At 36.3% G+C, this 20,315-nt stretch overlaps 1 pseudogene; it reads left to right on the top strand.

Annotated features, from left to right (window-relative positions):
* Window positions 1–6,233: 6,233 nt before the first annotated feature.
* LOC118854177 lies at window positions 6,234–6,963 on the top strand (annotated as a pseudogene).
* Window positions 6,964–20,315: the final 13,352 nt, after the last annotated feature.

Here is a 20,315-nt window from a genome sequence, read left to right as displayed (position 1 = left end):
ATAGGATTTAAGGTAAATTGTCTTATATGACATATCCTCCTCTCTTTGGAATTTGAGTTCCTTTTGCCATTCTTTGTATTCCCCCAACACCTACCACAGTGCCTTGGACATAGTAAGTGGTTAATAATTACTTATTTACTTTGCCCAACTTCAGGATGACCTCTGAATTTTGATTCCCAAGAATGCAGGACCAAATTGTAAACCACAATGCCCCCCCGCCAAAAAAAGATCTGTGCTACTTAAGCTTTTGCATTACTATCTTAAAGAGGTAAAGCATCCAGGACCACACCAAGCACCAGTGAGAATGCAAGGACATGGGACAGGAGGGAACATTAGCAAAGTCCATATCATAGTGGACTCTGATAAGCTTCTCAAGAGTCTTACCTGTTGTCCACACAAGCCTTGACTGGGTCTAAACATAGTATGTCAGTAAAGAATCTGATGATGACTATATATAAATACACATACATACACACATACACGTGTGTGTATGTGTATGCGTGTGTATACAGTGGAAAAAAAGCGAATCCAAATAAGGCAGTCCAAAATTTCCCTGATACAAATGAAGTCTCACGAATGACAAGAGTTTACAATAAATCAAAAGTAGATTCATCTGTTTCTCTTTTGTAAAAGATATACAATTAAGTGATTGACTATTTTGAAGTGCAAATATAGCGAGATGGGCATTCATAGAACTTCTCACAATTGATTTACTTTGGCAATGCAGAAAAAATCATAAGATATAACAGATTTTTTTTTATCTTGCAATCCCAAATTTTCTATTAGGTTTTAACCACATACTATATAGCCTTTCAATATTGCAAGAAATTTAGTATTACAGGATTAAGGAATTAAAGATTGACTATAATTTATGATCTATGCTTTAAAAATAATTTATGACTGCGATATTTTCACATTACAAAAACCTGAAAGGCAATGTACATAATTTTACTGCAGTTCTAAGTGAATCATGGCAACCTATGTGGGTAGCAACATGAATAGTATAAAAGCAAGTTTTATCAGGGCATCTCTATATTGGCTTTTGAATTGCAGCATGAAAAGTGTAAAAATCAAGATGACATATATCTTGCAGGTTCAATCTTGAGAAAATTTTTGTGTGGCTGTTTGGATATGATGCATGCTTGTCATTCAAAAGATTTGTCATTCTGTCAATTATTTTGCAACCAGCATTAAGTGACAAAGCTCATAAATTGTATGTTCATCATCAAACAAATCATGTTGTGACTATGTGATGGAAGGTTGGGAACACTAACTAAATATTTTTGTGATTTCTTCATGACCATTGAAAGGAGTCAGAGATGTCTCCAATTTCACAATTATGCTTAGAGAAGATTTTTAAATATTAATGCTTCTACAGAGGTTTTGCCTAAATGGTGTTCCTTTACCTTTGCAGAATAAAAGTAAGCCAACTAGGATCTGAATTCAGAAGTGAAATAACTTTTCAACTTTCTGGACCCTTATTTAAATTACTAAAGATATCTCAAAAGCGAAGCCAGTAGGTGAGAGAAGTACTGAGTAAAGTTAATTTCAGATTATATTATACTCAATTCTAACTAAAAGATGCGATTAAAATTCTAGTTGAGAAAAGCATCAATGAGTTCTAAAGACTAATGCCTACACTACACTACCTATTTACATTTTAATTCAATTAAAATGCAAATCTTTCAACCTAATGGAAGGAAGGCTGACACAGTTATAGCTGATCCTAAACTATTCCAACATTTCCTAGTTACAATATTTATACAGGAGAAAGGTCTGCTTTTTTGGTTTAATAACTAAGCTCAACCCATTTTTTTCTAGGGAACAGAGATAATTTTAAGTCATGTAGTTTATCTAACTTTGATTATAACAAGTTAATTTAAAAATCTCCAGAATGTAAATTAGAAGTCAGACATTTTCTCCATTTAAAAACTCCTTATTTTCTTCATGGAGAGATGTTGGCATGTATCTTTTCATCAGATGAAATGACATTAAGTCTCTGAGTATATTTGAGAGGACTTTTACATACCCATGTCTCACATTCCCACAAGGAAAACCTGTGAAAATTGTGGGCACGGTGTTGTTCTAGTATAATGAGCTTGACTCTGATTCACTTTTTGTAAACCAATAGTTCCCTAGAGTCATGAAAGATGTGTTGTTTTTTTTTTCTCCTGCTTTGTGTAGCAAAGAAAAGTGAAGATAAATTTCTGAATTTTGAATGACCAATCCTTAGTGTCAAATATGTATGTTAATACCCAAAGTTACTCACATTTCAGGAAGATTGGACTCCTTAGGAAGATGTTCTCAACAAGTCATGTGATGATGATGATAGCTAGCATTCATATGTAGCTAGTGTTCATTCGAACCTTACAACAACTCTATGAGATAGATGCTATTATCATGTCCATGTTACAAATGAGGAAACCAAGACTGAGAGAGTACTTGCTGAGGGTCACAAAGCTAGTAAACTACTTGCTAAATGACCTTATGATGGGGGGCCAGGGAGGGCACAGTTATTCTCTTTTTCTTCATTTTCCTAATTCTGCTTACATTATAAACAGCCAGTCCATCAGGCTATTAGGTAAGGGGAGCGCAGGTCTTAAATTCTTATTCACGATATCTAGAGTCTTTTTGCCCTATAGCAAGCCCTTTTCCTCCAGTTGGCATTGTTTTTTCCATACAGTTCCTCACTGGTGGCACAGTGGTTAGTGTGCTGGATTTGGAGTCAGGAAGACCTGAGTTCAATTCCTGCTTTAGATACCTACTAGCAGTATGGCTCCTGAAAACCAACTAACCTAGCAGACTCAGTTTCAAGATCTGTAAAATCTAAGTAATAATAAGAGGACCTACACAGACAGGTTATTGTGAGGATTAAGTAAGATAACATTTGTATAATGGTTTTCAAAATTAAAGCGCTATACAAATGTGTATTATCATTGTTATTATTATGTTTATCATTAACATTACTATTCTCTGGCTCAGTTACAAATATCCACTCAGAACTCTCCATATTTTGGGTCAGGCCTACTTCATTCTCCATAGCTACTTAAAGAAAAGGAAAAAGGGGAAGGAGAAAGGAGGGGTATAGGTATATACCCTTGTGTTCCATTTACTTCTTGCTAAAATATGCATGTGTCTATATACACATATGATAATGTAGACAATAAGTGACTCACAGATTAGATTGTCTCAGCATTGTATCTGGGAAGAAGTGAGCATCACATGCTACTGAACAGAAATTATGTATACATATACGCACATATGTACTATGTATATGTATATGTGTGTATGTATTTAAATCCCACTCCTTAAATTACTAGTACTGTCTCGGAATAGTGATTCAGTAAACATGCATGGATGTTTACATACATAAAACCTATATTTTTGAGGAAGAAACACTTGATTTTTATAAAACTCTTTTGCTTCTCTCTCTATCTGTAAGGGAGGCCAATATGAGTAATGGCATCCATCATCACAAGGAGCACAAACTCCAAAACAAGTTTTGTCCGTGAATTCTTGACTGTGCCCTTTTTCACTTTCAAAATTTGTCCCTGACCTCTAAGTTCTAGACATTTCCATTAAATCATGATGACACAGCCATGTGTTCATCTGGTTTCTCAGATGTCCAAATTCAATTCATTTAAGCAGACAATTTATTAAATGCTTACTATGTGCAATGTACTGTTCAAGGTACAAGAAATACCAAGTTAAAGAAAATGTCAGAGTCTTTGACCTGGACAAGGTTGCATTCTCCTAATGGTATTTATAGCACAAAGTAAATTGATAGCAGTAAAGGAGATATTTGGATAAACTGTTCCATTGAAATCTGAGGAAAGACTGAATAATTTCAGCTCAGGAAATAAGGGAAAAACTTCAAAGGAGGGAATATTGAACTGAGCCATGCTGGGGGGGGGAAAAAAGACTAAAAGGTACAGATGAGGAGGAAGGGCATTTCAGGCATGGGGGATGATGGATGTGAATGCCTGAGGGGGGAAGAAACCATGCAGATTTCAGGGAATTTTTAATATTCTATTTTGGCATTAGAATAACATTTACTAAGGGGAATGTTGTGAAGTAAGGCTGGAAGATGAGGGAGAGAGGATTACCAGATTGAGGAGGTCCTTAAATGACAAGATGAGGTGAATGTTTTTAGGCACTGAATAGTTGCATAGATTTCAGTGGGTCTATGAATTTAGATTGGGGAAAAAAAGAACATCTTTATTTTTACTAAACACACACTGAAATTCCTTCAACTTAAAAAACAAAGATTCTGAAACAGAGTTCATAAGTTTAACAACACTGTCAAGGAAGTTCATCTCACACACACACACAAAACTTTTATTGGGGATCAGGGATGTGCTTAAAGTCATTCAATCAACAAGGGTTTGCTAAGTGCATACTATGTGCCTGTCACTGCCCTAAGTAGTGAAAATTCAAATGAAAAGTACAGACATTCTCTGTTCTTAAGAAACTTGTATTCTAAGTGAGTTTTTAAGAAGAGAATCTTAAGATAGGCAGGGACTTCCAAGGCCATCTAGCATAGCTCCTTCATTTTATAGATAAGGAAATTTAGGGCCAGAGAGGCTAAGTTGAGAAGCATTTGTTAACTACTTTATTACAGGAACTATATGAAATACCAGAAATCACTGAAAAACAAAATAAGAAGAGTTCTTGCTTTCAAAAAGCTTGTGATAAAATGGAGGGAATAGTACAAATAGCTATGCAAAAAGAAGATATCTCCACACCTGGAAGTAAACTCAGAAGGAAGGGACTAGTGCTGAGAAGGACCAGGAAAGCCTTCTTATAAAAGGTATGACATGAAGGAAACTAGGGAAATCAGGAGAATGAGATGAGAAGAGAGGGAATTCCAGACATGTAGGAAAGCCCGTGAAAATACCTGGGTTCAGAAAGATGGAATATCTTATTAGATGAACATCAAAGAAGTCAGTATCACTAGATCATAGCATGTGGGCAGAAGGGTAAAGTGGAAGAAAAATGGAAAGATAGGAAGGACCAGGTTTTAAAAGGTGAAGAGAAATTTTTATATTTGATCCTGGAGAGTCAGTGGTGTCTATTAAATTGGAGGGTGACATGGTCAGATCTGTTCTTTAGGAAGATCACTTTTCGAACTGTTAGGATGTTGGAACAAAATGAAGAGAGACACAAGACAGTCCAGAGGCTAGTACAACAGTCTAGGCATGAGACGATAAGGGCCTGAATCATTTTAATGGCAGTGTCGGAGGAGAAAAATGGGCATATACTAGGGATGATGCAAAGAAAGAATCAACAGAACATGGCAACAGGTTAGATATGGGAGCTGAAAAAAGTGAGAAATCAAACAGGGCACATTGGTGGGTGGCAAGAGGGTGGTACCCTCAACATTAACTGGGAAGATTTTTTTTTTTTTGCAGGGTGGGGAGAGTGTTGAAGATTTCTCTTGTGGACACAAGATGTTTAAAATGTGTGTGGAACTTGTATTTTGAAATAGGCCATTGGAGATATAAACTGTCCAACAGGCAACTGGAGATGTGAAAGTAGAGGTCATAAGAGAGCTTAGGGCTGAATAGAGATATAAAAATCATCTGGACAAAGAGGATAATTGAGAACATGGGAGATGATGAGATTGTGAGGTGAAATATTGTAAGAGGAGGAATAAAAGAGAGCTCAGGACACAGCCTTGGAAGACACATGCTTAATTGGATGCTTAGATGAAGACCTAGAGATGGACATAGATGAAGATCTAGAGAAGGACGTAGAGAAGAAGTCACCAGATACATAGGATGGGAAACAGGAAAGAATAATGCAGAGAAAAGAAAGGACCATGGAGAAATGGATGATCAACAGAATCAAAAACATCAGAGGGATAAATAAGAATGAGAACTAAGCAAAGGTAATTCAACCTGGTAATTATGAGGTTAATGGTCCAAGAGTCATGGTAAATGCCTTTAATCCCTTCTTTGAGGTCAATTTAGTTGTTAGATTGCTTGATCTTTGTAGACATATGATGGATGTACAGGTATCAGTGTCCACAAGAAGTTGATGACTAGAACCTCCACAGGCAGGGGTACCACCAAGCTGTCCAAAGAGAGCAAAGGGGCCAGGTTAGAAATGAAGGAAGTCTAAGTTTGGGTGCAATTCAGTATCGGGATCAGGTCCATGAGCGGCCGCTTATTATTCCAACCTAAGCCACAATCTTTTAAAAAATAATATGTATGCTTTTCTGTCAGTGCAAGATGGCAGTGCAGATCTCCAAGAAGAGGAATTTTGTTGCTGATGGCATCTTCAAAGCCAAGCTGAATGAGTTTCTCACCAGGGAGCTGGCAGAGGATGGCTATTCTGGGGTGGAGGTTTGAGTTACTCCAACCAGGACAGAAATCATCATCTTAGCCACCAGGACAGAATGTCCTTGGAGAGAAGGGTCACCAGATTCGTGAACTGACAGCGATGGTTCAGAAGAGGTTTGGCTTCCCTGAAGGCAGTGTAGAGCTGTATGCTGAGAAGGTGGCCACCACAGGTCTCTGTGCTATTGCCCAGGCCAAGCCCCTGTGTTACAAACTGCTGGGAAGTCTTGCTGTTCGTAGGGCCTGCTATGGTGTCCTCTGCTTCATTATGGAGAGTGGAGCAAATGGATGTGAAGTGGTGGTGTCTGGTAAGCTCAGAGGCCAGAGGGCCAAGTCCATGAAGTTTGTGGATGGCCTGATGATCCACAGTGGAGACCTCATCAACTACTACATCGACACAGCTGTGCGTCATGTCTTCCTCAGACAGGGTGTATTGGGAATTAAAGTCAAAATCATGTTGCCCTGGGACCCAAGTGGCAAGACTGGACCTAAGAAGCCCCTGCCTTACCATGTGAGCATCATAGAGCCCAAGGATGAGATTCTTCCTACCACCTCCATCTCAGAGCAGAAGAGTGGGAAGGCAGAGCAACCAGCTATGCCCCAGTCAGTTCCCACTGCATAACAGGACTCTGTGACACCTGAAATGGTGTGCTCAAAGCTCTTCTTTGAAGATCTTTAATAAAATATTTTTTAAAACAAAAATAATAATATGTAGGTATATATGTACATATGCATGTGTGCATATATGTGTATGTGTGCATGTTATAAATGTGTATATATGTATACATATGAATACATACATACCATAATATACACATATATACAAAAATATATACGCACATACATATGAATGTATATATCCACCCACTATACTATATACACACAAATATACATATGCATATATTGTAAGAATTATGCTTCTATTTATATACCTTAAGTTCAAATGAATTACTTTTTTACTTCCCCTGAGGCTTAGGGGGTCACATATCAAACAAAATTTTTAGCATGCGATGGATGATTCACACTCTATAATGATTCTATATAAATATGAAACAAGCAACATAATAGAAACATTTATTTTCCTTACATTAAATCAGGGCTGTGCAACCTTAGGTTTTTATTGAAACAGTGGACAACATATTTTGATTTGCCATTTTAGTGAGAGCTCTGCCATAGCTCAGAAGTAGCATGGCTTCATTTACTAAAACTTTTATGTAAATTCTATGCTTGTAGGCAGACTGCGTAAATCACAATGTGAGCCACATGTGGCCTGCAGGTGGCATTTTGGACAGCCCTGAATTAAATTATTTTCATTATGACCCTTCCTTGGCAAAGATGACTTTTTCCTCCTCTTCACCTAAAGGAAAAGTTTATCTAATTTTGTCCTAGATATCAAGTGTATATGAAATTTGAAAGGGATTTGTGAATTTCAAGTGTATCCAGATCCAATTGTCACTATATACCAGGCACTGTGCTAAGCTCTAGGTACACTAAGTCAAAAGCACAGTTCCTGCCCTTCAGGAGCTCACATTTTAATAGAGAGACAACATGCAAATGACAATGTACATACAAGATACGTCTATATAAATGTACAGTGTAAGGGAGTGGGAACCAGAAATGACCTGCTACAGAAGGCAGGAAGTAAGCTGAATCATCCAGGAAACTAGGAGGCAGAAGAAGGAGAACATTCTAAAAATGGGAGGCAATCATTGCAAAGGCATAGACACAGGAGGTCAGGTATTGTTTTTGAGGAGTGGCAAGAAGGCTAGTGTAACCAGATCATCAGAGGAGGGGAGTAAAGTGTTAAAAAGATTGGAAAGGTAGGAAAAGCTATAAAAAACAAACATATTTAGTATTTAAATCTGGAGATAATAGGGAGGCATCGATATGTGGAATTTATTGAGTGGGTTTATGTACATATGCATGTATCATGAATGGATGTTTATATATGTATGTATATATATATATACATATATATATATGTATGTCTGTATGTATATGTATTCCTGTATACTATGTTTATACATATAGTCCTGTATATGATACTATCATATATACATTATATCCACACATGTCTACATATATACACACATTACATATGTGTGCACACACATATACACATAAATATACACATTTTACATACATACATACATACTATCATGTTTGTGAACATATGCATACAGCTGTACATATACATATGCATATACATACACACATACATATACACACACATACATATACATATATACACACAAACACACATAATATGTATATGTAGATAGGTGGCATAGCGAATAGAATGTTGATTCAGGAGTCAGGAAGACTCCTCTTCCCACATTCAAATCTGTCCTCAGACACTTCCTGGCTACATGACCTTGGACAATTCATTTAACCCTCTTTACCTCAATTCCTTCATATGTAAAATGAACTGGAGAAAGAAATGGCAAACCACTCTAGTATCTTAGCCAAGAAAACCTCAAATGGCATCACAGAGTCAGACATGACTGAAAATGACTGAACAGTTCTCTCTTTCTCTTTATGTATATATGTGGGTATATGTATATATATATATATATATATATATATATATATATATATATATATATATATATATACCCACATACATATATAATCGCTGGAGAATAATGTCAGTGAAATGGTAAGTTTAGAAGCCAGAGTTCAGAGAGTTAAGAGGACAGTAAGGACAGGAAATTTGTTCTTTTTGTCTTTTTTTGAAGGGGGTGGGAGTGATTGAAGATTGCTATCTAAGGAGTTTAGTTGTAAAAGGGAGGAGACATAAAAGATGATAACTAGCAGAGATGGATCCATAGAGTGCAGCTAAATGACTTGCCCAATGTCACAAGTAGGAAACAGCAGAGTCTGGATTTGAGCCTAGGTTCTCTAATTCCAGAATTAGCTCTTTGTCCACTGTACCAACCATATGGTCAGGATTATTTAATAGCACAGTGATTTTAGCAGCTTTGTAAAGCACATATTGGAGAAGGGCAGACAATGCATGAAAGGAGACAACAAGAGAGCCTATGCCAACAGTTCCAGCAAGATCCAATGAGTGCTGAAACCAGAGGTGAGGCAGGTTCTTGGTGATTGAATATTGGTGCAAAAAGTACAAATAAGGATTCTGGAAACGATGTGCTTGAGAGATAGAAATCTGGATTCTAAGTCTTACCTGAACCCTGATTAAAAAAAATAAACAACAAAACTCCCAAACAACTCATAGTACATCAGTTTCTTCTTTTGTAAAATGGAGCTGTTAGATATTTAATATCTAAAAGTGCTTTCAGTCCTAAACATCTGTGATTTTATTAACTGTGTTAGCCAGGATATGAAAGAGTTGAGGCTGAAAACTAATTCGATGGCCATTTCGCAGAAATACCTCAGGTCACCTGCTTCATTTGTTCTGGATACCCTTGACATTCACAAACTCCTTTCAATGGTTTAGCCAAGCTATACACTTGATAGCTAAGATAAAATTAGATTAAACTTTTCCTTTAAAAGAAGAAGAGGACAAAGTTATCTTTGCTAAGGAGGGGCCAGAGTGACTATAATTCAACGTGAGGAAAATAAACATTTCCTTTATGTTGATTGTTTGACTCATTATAGTCAAACAATATATCATCCTGCATGTGCTAAAACTTAGCTTGCTATATGACACCCTAAGCTTCAGTGGAACAGCAACCAAAAAAGTTAATGTGAACTTAAGATACATAAATAGAAATATAATGCACATAATAGTCAGGTAATGATACCATAAAAAAAAAAAAAAACATGGATTTTCCTTGCCAGTCAACACTGGGAAGTCTGTGTTTAGTTTTGGAATCATTTCTTTGGAAGGATAATGACTGAACAATCTTCACAGAACAAAGAATTGAATACTCAGGTGACTGAAACCAGGCCACATGGAAATTGTTTGAAGGAACTAAATCATTCTTATATAAGATGATAGATCTACAGATGGAAGGAACCCCAGATGTCATCTAGTCCAACCCTGTCATTTAACAAGTAAGGAAACTGAGTGTCAGAAAGGTCGAATAAATTTCTCAGGCCTATATAAATAATAAATATCAATGGTGGGATTTGAATCCTGCTCCTCTCACTCCAGATTCAGTGTCGTTTTCATTATGCCATCATCCATCTGTACCTAGAGAAGAAACTATTCAGGGGCAATAAGATATGTGTCTTTTTCAAGTATCTGAAGAACTGTCAAGTAGCAGATGGAATGAATTTGTTTTCTTTGTTCCTAGATCACAGAAGCAGGAACAATAGATGGGAATTAAAGAGAGTCTCAGATTCTTAAACAAAATTTTGGGAAATAGCAAAACAACTCAGAAAAAACAAAACAACTTGGTAACTAGAGCTTTCAAAATATTTGATGGCCTTTTCATAAAGAAGTGGTTTTTTTGTCTGTTTTTTTTTGTTTGTTTTTTGTTGTTGTTTTTAATCCCTGGAGTTCTTCAAGCCAAAACTGAAGGACTACTTGTCAGCAATGTTGCTTAGGAAGTTCCTGTACAAGTCTGGCATAGATTAAATGACTTTGGAGGCCCATTCCAACTCTGAGATTCTATAGCTCTATTCAATTATCTGAGCCAGATACTGCTGAGGTTCTCCTATCTAATCTACTTACATGGAGAACTTTCTCAGCATTTTCCTGCATTAACACATATGTAGCTACATAGCTTCATTCATTTCCTAAACAAATCACATTGAATTTAATGACTTATGGAAAGCCCATATACATGTGTTATGATAACCACACGAAACTACCCTACAACATCACTTTTTCAATTCTTGTGGGGGGGAAGGAGGTATTTAAATAATTTTCCCCACAGCTATTGGTTGAAAAATCAAGATCCAGGACAAAGGTCCTTTCCTTGTAAATTCCATTTTATTTAACTTTTAAAGTTTTTTTTTTCATTCTCTGCACCTTTACATCTATTTTCATTTCTTCCATCAACAATTTTTAAATGAAATTTCCATTTCCAGGTTACATGATCAAATCCATTTACTTGAGCTAATCTGTGACTCAAAACTGCTGCTTGTACTCACTTACTAATTGAAGTGCTCATGAAAAGAACTGTCTCCTAGTAAATCACTTTTCATTGTGCTTAATGATTTGAAATTACAGCAGCATTTCTCAATTTAGAAGAGCTTCAGGCATTGAAACTGAAGCACTGGCTTTTTGAAGTGTACCTGCCCAAATCTTCTTTATCATAAACTGTACACATACATGTGCACTTTCCAAAGCTGATTACATTCCCTGAAGGAATGATTGCTATGTGCTTGCCCTGCCTTGCACTTTAGGTATCAGAGAGGTTATCATCACACATTGAATGAAACAATAGCAATGTGCTATAGCAGAAAGAAAGACAGGTTTGGAGCTTGAGGACCTGGATGTAAATTCTGGCTCTGTAATTTGGTGCTGGTCTCACCTGGGACATGTCTCTATATCTCTTTGTCTCTACAACCTAAGGGTTTCTTTGTACTCTGATCTGGATTACTATAAATATCCTGGAATCTGAATACGAAGTGCATAGGACCATACCTCATACATACTGCTACAGATCCCCTCATGTCCAACATGAGATTTCATCCCTCTAGTAAACTCCTCATCCAAATGAGAAGTACAGTTCTGATCAGCGATTTATCTATTACTTGTATACAGGTTTCCTGGAGAAAAAAGAAGGAAAGGAAACAAGTCTTAAGGAAACTTAAAATTTACCAGGTCCTATGCCAAGTGCCTTACAAGTATCCCATTCGATCCTCAGAACAACCCTGGAATTTAGATTTTCTTATTATCTCCAATATACGGTTGTGGAAAATGAAGCAAATAACAATTAAGTAACTTGCCTAAGGTAATGCAACTAGTACCATATTTCATTGCATAATCATCGCAGATTTTATGTCATTTGGGGGGAAAAAAGTACAGTGCAACCATTATGCAAAGATTTAAGAAAAAATGTGCCAGTATTACTTGTCTTTTAGTTTCTGCCAGTCTCTAACTAACTTTTCACTCACTGAAAACTGTCTTTCCACTGCTCCATTTCCATGGTGTTCAGCAAACATGATCACTTTTAGCTTGAAGCTGGAAGAATAGTTTTTCTATTTACCAATAATCAGAAAGAAATACTTCACATGTTAATGTATCACTGGCAGACAAACTGTGCGGTTTGGCTAATCTGGGAAGATGCAAGTCTTACCATATCATGTGACTTACTCATGGCAGCTTTGCCTGCCTCCCTGCTCCCCTTGGGCCTACAGCTCTTCATTGGGTCAAGTAACAACACTGTTAGCCCTGCAGTGTGCTAATAAACCACGCAAGTTGGCTTTCAGAAATATACAGACAATGTTTGATGATCCACAATACACAAGAGATAAATATGTATCCATATGCCACTGGTAAATACATTGCTGCTCTGTTTACCTTTAAGCAGCATAAAAAAAAGAATTATACCATGTAACAATTACATGATGAAAGGTAGTAAACCAGTTTTTGGACTGAAAAAAAACAAAACAAACAAAGTGATGATTATGCAATGGTGACAGCTATGTGGCGAAATATGGTAACTTTTAGAGGCTGGATTTAAATTCACATTTTCATCTTCCCAGGTCTAGATTTCTATCCACTATGCCACCTAGCTGCATCTTGTACCTCCTAACTCCTCCTAGTAGCACTGAGGTTAAAGGACCTTCTATGGCAAAAAGCTAGAAAGAATATGAACCCAGGCCGTTCTGGTTATAAGACTAGTCCTTTCTCTTTTTCTGTCTTTGTACTCTCTCTCTCTCTCTCTCTCTCTCTCTCTCTCTCTCTCTCTCTCCCTCTCTCTCTCTCTCATATATATGTATATATATATATAATGATTAAAATATAACTTTATAATAAATCAGTAAATTTAATATTTTTCATTCATATATAATATTGTATATTATATATGTATGTTCTTTATATGCTGATATTAATTGATATTAATATATGATAAGCTATTAAATATATGCTTTTGTCAAAGTTATTGCTACTAAACTGTATGTTCTATCTATAATTAGACATTTGATGATTACACAAATTTAGTTAAAAATGACCCTCCTTAATTTACCTAGAAATTCCAAATATAAAGATTATACCAAAATAAATATTTGATTGTGCCTCAGATTCTTAAAAAAAGAAGAGAAAAAAATACAAACAAGTCAGTAGAGTTTTTGGCTATGCATAACCTCTAGTTAAATGCTTGGGTATATGACAATACGCTGTAGAGAAGAAAGAAAAACTTAGTGTTTTTTTTTTTCTCACCCATCTATACTTACCATGAACTTTCTTTTTTATACATATATGTATTTTAAAAAATAATCTTTGTTCATCTGATGCTATTTGAAGCTTTGTTGTCCAAGCCAGCCAAATGCAGAATGTGTACAAACAGGACAGAATGAATACAAACTGGTGGATCTTGCTCCATGGCTCTATGTATAAAATTATTGTACTTGATTTTGCAAGCCAATCAGCCTTCAAATATACTTTTAAAATTCATTTCATTAGACAAATTAATGAAAACATCTGCTGTCACAAGGAAAAAGAGATTAAATCAAGTTTCCAAACTATTCATTTCATTACTCATTTAGAAATATGTGTTTGGAAAATTTGAACACAAAGAAAAATGTTCATTCCAGACTGCAAGAAGAAGTTTCTTTACAAAATATTTTATTCACTGACAACTTAGCTGGGGGGAAGCATGGCCTAACAGATAGATGGCTGGCTTGTTAATCTGAAAGGCCAGTGTTCAGGTCCATCTTTTGACATATATAATAAGCACATGTCCACTTGTCAATCTATAGTTTGTAGAGCAATATGATCTGCAACAAAAGAGTCATTTTTCACATTAGGAATAAACTATACTAAAGCAATAGAAGGTAGAGGGATAAGGAAAATTATACATGAAAGAATAAAAAGTTATAAAGGCTAAACAGGGGGCAGCTAGGTGGCACAGTGAGTAGAGCACCGGCCCTGGAGTCAGGAGGACCTGAGTTCAAATCTGGCCTCAGACACTTGATACATGTACTAGCTGTGTCACCTTGGGCAAGTCATTTAACCCCAATTGCCCTGCCAAAAAAACAAAAACGAAAACAAAAGACTAAATAAACAAGAAATCTTCTTGATAAGTTTACTGTACCTCCCATCTAGTTTTGTAAAACATGGTGTTAAATTATACACTTGGCTTTTAATGGTTTTTCCAATTAGATTGACACCTTTCCTCTCTTGAGCCAGATGATTCCCAATTGTTCAAGTGAAATGAACAGTTTGGTTCAAATGGAATCAACTGGTAAATGCATGATTTGAGTGGAAAGTCTTGGAATTAACAATTTATTGTTGATTTTAAGAAGCCTGTCACTTGCATTTTACTTACTGCAAAGTGTGTTACCTAAACAGGGTTTTGGTTTTCTTACTTTCTCAATGGGGAAAGGGAATGAATGAATGATTCTATTTCATAATATTCCTTTGAGTTAGGTACTATTATTCTGCCCATTTTAAAGATAAGCAAACTGAAGTTCAGAGAGTTTGTGACTTTCTCTCTGTGAATCTCATCCAGTTTCTGTTTTTCTTCACTTTAAGCCAAGCACTGTAGTCATGATACCATAGTTATTTGCTATAGCTACAAATACAAAAACAATTGCATAATGAAATACAATGCAGAAGTAAAGTCTATTAAATTTCTAATCACCACATAATTTTCATCAGGTCTACTGTTTAATTTCTTTGGAGCTCATTTTACTTCTCATCACTAGTGCTTACTTTTATAACTAGAATAAATAGTGATAATATAGAGTTTTCTTTGGGAAAGTAAAGGAAAAAGACCAACAGCTACTCCCATCAACCATCTATTTCACATTCTCTCTCTCTGGCTTTATTTTCTGACATTTTGCTTCTAAAACAGGCAGGGGTGGGTGAGGCATGAAAAAACATAATTTTGGATGAATTTTTCCTAAGAGTAGGAACTATGGCAGCCCTCAGAGTCAAGAGCACACTTTTCCTTCAGCAGGGCAAAAATAAAAATAATTTCACAGGTTTCTGGTAACCTTGAGGATATACGGCTAGGTTCCAATTAGTGCAGATAATGAATTCACTGAAGTGGTTGTGTTATTTGAATTCTGCATTGTTATATTATGCTGGAACCATTGCCATATTTTTTTATCATTATAAATTTGCATAAAATAAATTCAAATTCATATGACCACTGCAGAGGACCTTTTTATTTGTGCTAGTCGTTATCAGCCTGGAGAGGTCAGGATTGAAGTATGGGGCTACTTAGTGCTCTAAAAAAGATGTATATCATGGACTGGACGACCTTATACATTATGTTTTCATTCTTAAAGAAACTTACACTACTGTCCTACTTTATTTTCCCAGTGTCCCAGTCCTGGGTTCTAGAAGTTTGTGGTGGTGATTGGGGTGGAGTAAAGCTATTGGTAGAGAAAGCTTCTGGGGCAGGCTTGGTGATGTATGGCCTGTTATCTAAGGAATGAATTGGTCAAATTGGAGGTGGTGTAGGGTATAGTGAGTTATCCATTCTGTTTTGCTCTGGGTGATTAGTATTGTTTGTTTGTTTGTTTTCCATTATTGTGGCCCTTGAGCAGAGCCTAAAATGTGTAAGATTAGGGATTTATATCACTGAAGAGATCTTTTCTACTAAAGAAAGCATTCATCCTGAAAGTTTAGTGAAGTAACAACAAAAACAACCCAGTTCCTTCCAGGTAGCTGCAAGAACACAAAGAAAGAAACCACTTATGGACAAGATCTGTTGTGTCTTCTTTTACATATTTGTCTAGGATGTTGATATAAATACCAACACTCCTTCTTACCCTGCTCCCCTCCTACACATAACAAAACCCTTAAATGTACCACTCCCATGAGTTAAAAGCGTATTGAAATAGAGGACCCAAGGTTGTCTGCAAAAAGTCTCCTGAAAATGAACTAGCTCAGAAACAGGATGCCCTGACATTCAGATACCTAAACTCTTTCTCACTTCTCAATAACTAATCTCTACCCCATGAACCACCCTCTTTCCCAACACAGCACACAAATAGCATAAACAATAAAACACAATTATTTTAACAATTTAGTTATGTGGCCAGAATTTGTTCTAGGAAATGCTAAAAGTCCTATCTCAAGGTAAGGACATTGATTTGACCTTTTTCACTTGACTCTCAGATTCAATTTACTTCAATGACTATTTTTTTAAGCTTCTACTACTTACAGGGCTTGTTGCATAGGTGGGGGCAAGGAGTATGATAAAAACAAAAGTAATTCTGTTTCCTAAAGAGTTTAGATTCTGTTGGGGGGGAGGTGGAGGTGGGGATTTTGTAGAGAAAGAATCTTGTATTTCTACCTTAAAACAGCAAAGCCCAAAACAATGAGGTGAAATTAGAAAGAAAGTAAAATGAGAAATAAAGGAATAACTATGATAGTCATTGGTTGTCAGTCAATCCCATGTACCCTATACTTCACCCACAATATTTGAATCAGGCAGCTACTTTTGCCACAAAAATGCAAATTTACTAACATTTTTAGAACCTTCCAAAGTCCACTCAATCACCCCTATTGAAAACAGCTTGCAACCATTGTTCCCTTTGCTTGAAGGATTTGGGAGAGCTTAGCCATATCTTACTTGGATAGACCTCTCCTCTTGAGATGTCCTGGTAAAGGAGGGCCTGATCCTTAAATCACCACCTAGAGGCAAATCCCCACTGCCTTTCTATAGTTGTGCAAGGTTGGCTATTCAACAATTCCAGTAACCCAGTTTTCCTCCCAGCCTACTTCATATAAGGCAGGATCTCAGAACAAATATGGCTTTATGAAAGGACCTCATCATTACTGGAGGGAGAGTCTGCCTATCTTTCATTATGACATGGCCTATGGATTTCTTTTCTCTCTCCTATGGACTAAGGTTCTTATAAAAGGGCATGGAAAGAGGAGGTAGTCCTCTAAGTCATGAAATAAACCAAAAAGCACAAGGGAGGGAATTAATAGACAAGGGCAATAGAGAAAAGTGTTCAATATGAAACACTGGAAAGAGCCTTAATTCTAGAGTCTGAAGACCTGTATTCTAATACTATCTGATGCAAGTTGCTAGTGTGACCTTAGAGAAGTCACTTAACCTCTCTGGTCCTCAGTTTTTGTTTTGTTTTTTTTTTTCCATCTGTAAAATGAATTTATTGGTGATTCTGTGAGGACAAGCTCCTGCCAAGATGTTCATTACTTTCTCCCACCCCCACCAAAAAAAAAGAAATCAAGGTTATGTCTCAGCTTAATGTTCTTTCCTGTTGTGAATTACCAAATTATTGTGTGGCTGTCTCTGTGACAACACAGTTTAAAACATTATCATAGGCAGCTGAAGTAGGATTTTCTAAATCTGAAAAGGTAGAAACAAAAAGAGAAAAAAGACCTGTAATAGCTATGGTGTTTAGGTGTTTCAAAACTGGATCATTATCTCAAGTTAATTGGAAGTCACTTTTTTTTCTGCTTCATATGATATACAATTTGAATTAGGACCAAACTCAGCTGGAAGACAATATGATTTGGTGGAAAGTACACTAAGTTTCAATTCATAGAAACTCAATTCAATTCAAATATAGGCTTCTCTACTCAACCAGCTTTCTGACTGTAGGTACATCATTTGACTGCTTTGAGACTCAGTTTCTTCAGCTTTAAAACGGATGCAATAAATTACTTCTAAGGTCTTTTCTATCTCCAAATCTGTGATTTTATGATAATGCAATGTTCCTGGTGAAGATAGGAGTGAACTGATTCATTTCTTTTCTGAAACTATATCTCACACTTTTGAGAACACATTTTTATGCTCTTTGAAACTAGAGATGAATTTGAAATGCTATAGATTTGTAAGGCTTGCAGCAATACTCCTTGAATTAGCAACATGGAATTATGAGATTAGGACTGTGGCTAGAGAAATCTTGTCATTTTCACTGGGTAGAAAGAATGTAGCAACAATAAAATAGCCCAGGAGGACGTCTCTATGTGATTTTTCCCATTTGGAAGACCAAAGGAAAAAGTCTGGCTATAAGAATAATTAAAGCTAGGATGAATGTGCTGCTTGTTTCAATAGTTTAAAAAAATTAAAATCAAAATAAATCAGTATCAAAAAAACCCAATAAAAACATAAACAATGTAACTTCCCTTTATAGTTCTTGAATGATTAAACCCAAAATCTGCATTCAAGAATGCACATAATTAAGGGCATTTCAAAATGTTAATGTTATTGATTATTTCATAGAAAGGATATTGGAATCTATTAGCAGCTGCTTTTGAGGCCACTTTCCAGCTGCAGGTCTGCTTAGTTTATCCCAGTGGAATAAGATGCCCCTCGTTGGATGGACTGATTATGGGTAATCATTTCATGGTGAGGGTAACCCAAGCCTTCGATTGTCAACAACTTCCCACCTCTGACTGGAGGGTTGTAAGGTGAGGCACTCCCCCCACCCCCTCCAAATTTTTCTTTTCAGAGGGCAAGAACTGAACTTCCAGCACCCTTTTCTTCTGTAGGTTTCCTAGAATTCTACTCCATTACCCTAAGCCAAGTAACCCTAAGTGTCCCTCAGCTTTGCCAGTTTCATTTTGTGTTTGTTCTCCCCCATTTGATTGTAAACTCCCAAAGGGGAGGAACTGTCTTTCTTTTTCCTTCTTTTATCCCCAGGATTTAGCATGGTACCTAGCACTTACTGGGGGCTTAATAAATGTTTATTGAATTGAATGGCTTAATAGACAAATCTTAAATGATGCCTAAGGTATATAAAGGTTAATGAATAACCTGGGTCAGGGGTAGGGAATCTTTGGCCTGGAGGCCAGATGTGGTCTTTTTGACTTGAGTCCAAGTTTTACACAACAAATCTTTTTTTTAGGGAATTTTTTTTCTGAAGTTTGGATTCAGTCAAAGGGCCCCATTTGAGCACCGAAAGGGCCACATGTGGCTTTAAATCTGTAGGTTCCCCATCCTTGATCTGGGCCTTTACTGATAGTGCCAATAAGAACTTGAATTTAGGCCAAGCACTATGGCTTTTACAACATTCTTTATCAATTTCATAAAGATATATATTCTTCAGTTAGTTGTTGCCTGGCTTCCTTTGTGTTAATAACCTAACTTCAGCATTATATGAAGGATAGAGTGCTAAGTTTGGAGACAGGAATACTTGGATTCTATTCCTGCCTCTTATACATTTAAAATGTGTAACCTTGGGGAAGTCACTTAACATTACAGGGCTTTAATCTGGAAATTTTTAAAAACTCTTAAGTGAGAGATGAGTAGCCAATATATCTTGATGGGAGGAGTTTACACAATGGTTATTTCCCACACCACTGATATCCTAGGTCACATTCTCCTCACTGGGAAGAGAGGGGAATGTAATTGAAAAGCTGTGGGGCACTGTTGCTGGTGCTCTGGAATTGGAGTCTAGAAATCTGGGTTCATTCCCATTTCTGACATTTATTAGCTATATGATCATGGGGAACTAATTTAATCTCTCTAAGCATCAGACAACTCTAACAACTAGTTATAGACAAATCACTAACTGTTTCAGAGATAGGAGTTCCAATACTAAAAAAATCAAAGTGACGTATATCAGATTCATGATTTTAAAGTCCATTTCTTTAAGAGATTCAAATATGTTATTTTCAAAAATATCTTTTGAAACTTTGGAAAAATAAAATGCTACACAATTCTTCTTATATTTTTGCTGGCTATGCTGACTTATTCTAGACTTTGTTTTCTCCTAACATCTGATCCATAACAAACACTCCCTGGTTTCCATTCATTAACTCAGTTCCTTTGGAAAACACTACTCTCCTCCAAAACATTAGCTACTATTCGTCTACTTAGAAATTTAAAGCTAACTATCAATTATTTACACTTAAAGAAAGAAACAAATACTCAACAATGATACTGTTTGTACTTGATTGTG

The sequence above is a fragment of the Trichosurus vulpecula genome, chromosome 6 (genome assembly GCF_011100635.1).
Source record: "Trichosurus vulpecula isolate mTriVul1 chromosome 6, mTriVul1.pri, whole genome shotgun sequence".
NCBI classification, from domain to species: Eukaryota; Metazoa; Chordata; class Mammalia; order Diprotodontia; family Phalangeridae; genus Trichosurus; species Trichosurus vulpecula.
Note: the sequence above shows the minus strand (reverse complement) of the source record. Positions and strands in the feature narration are given on the sequence as shown.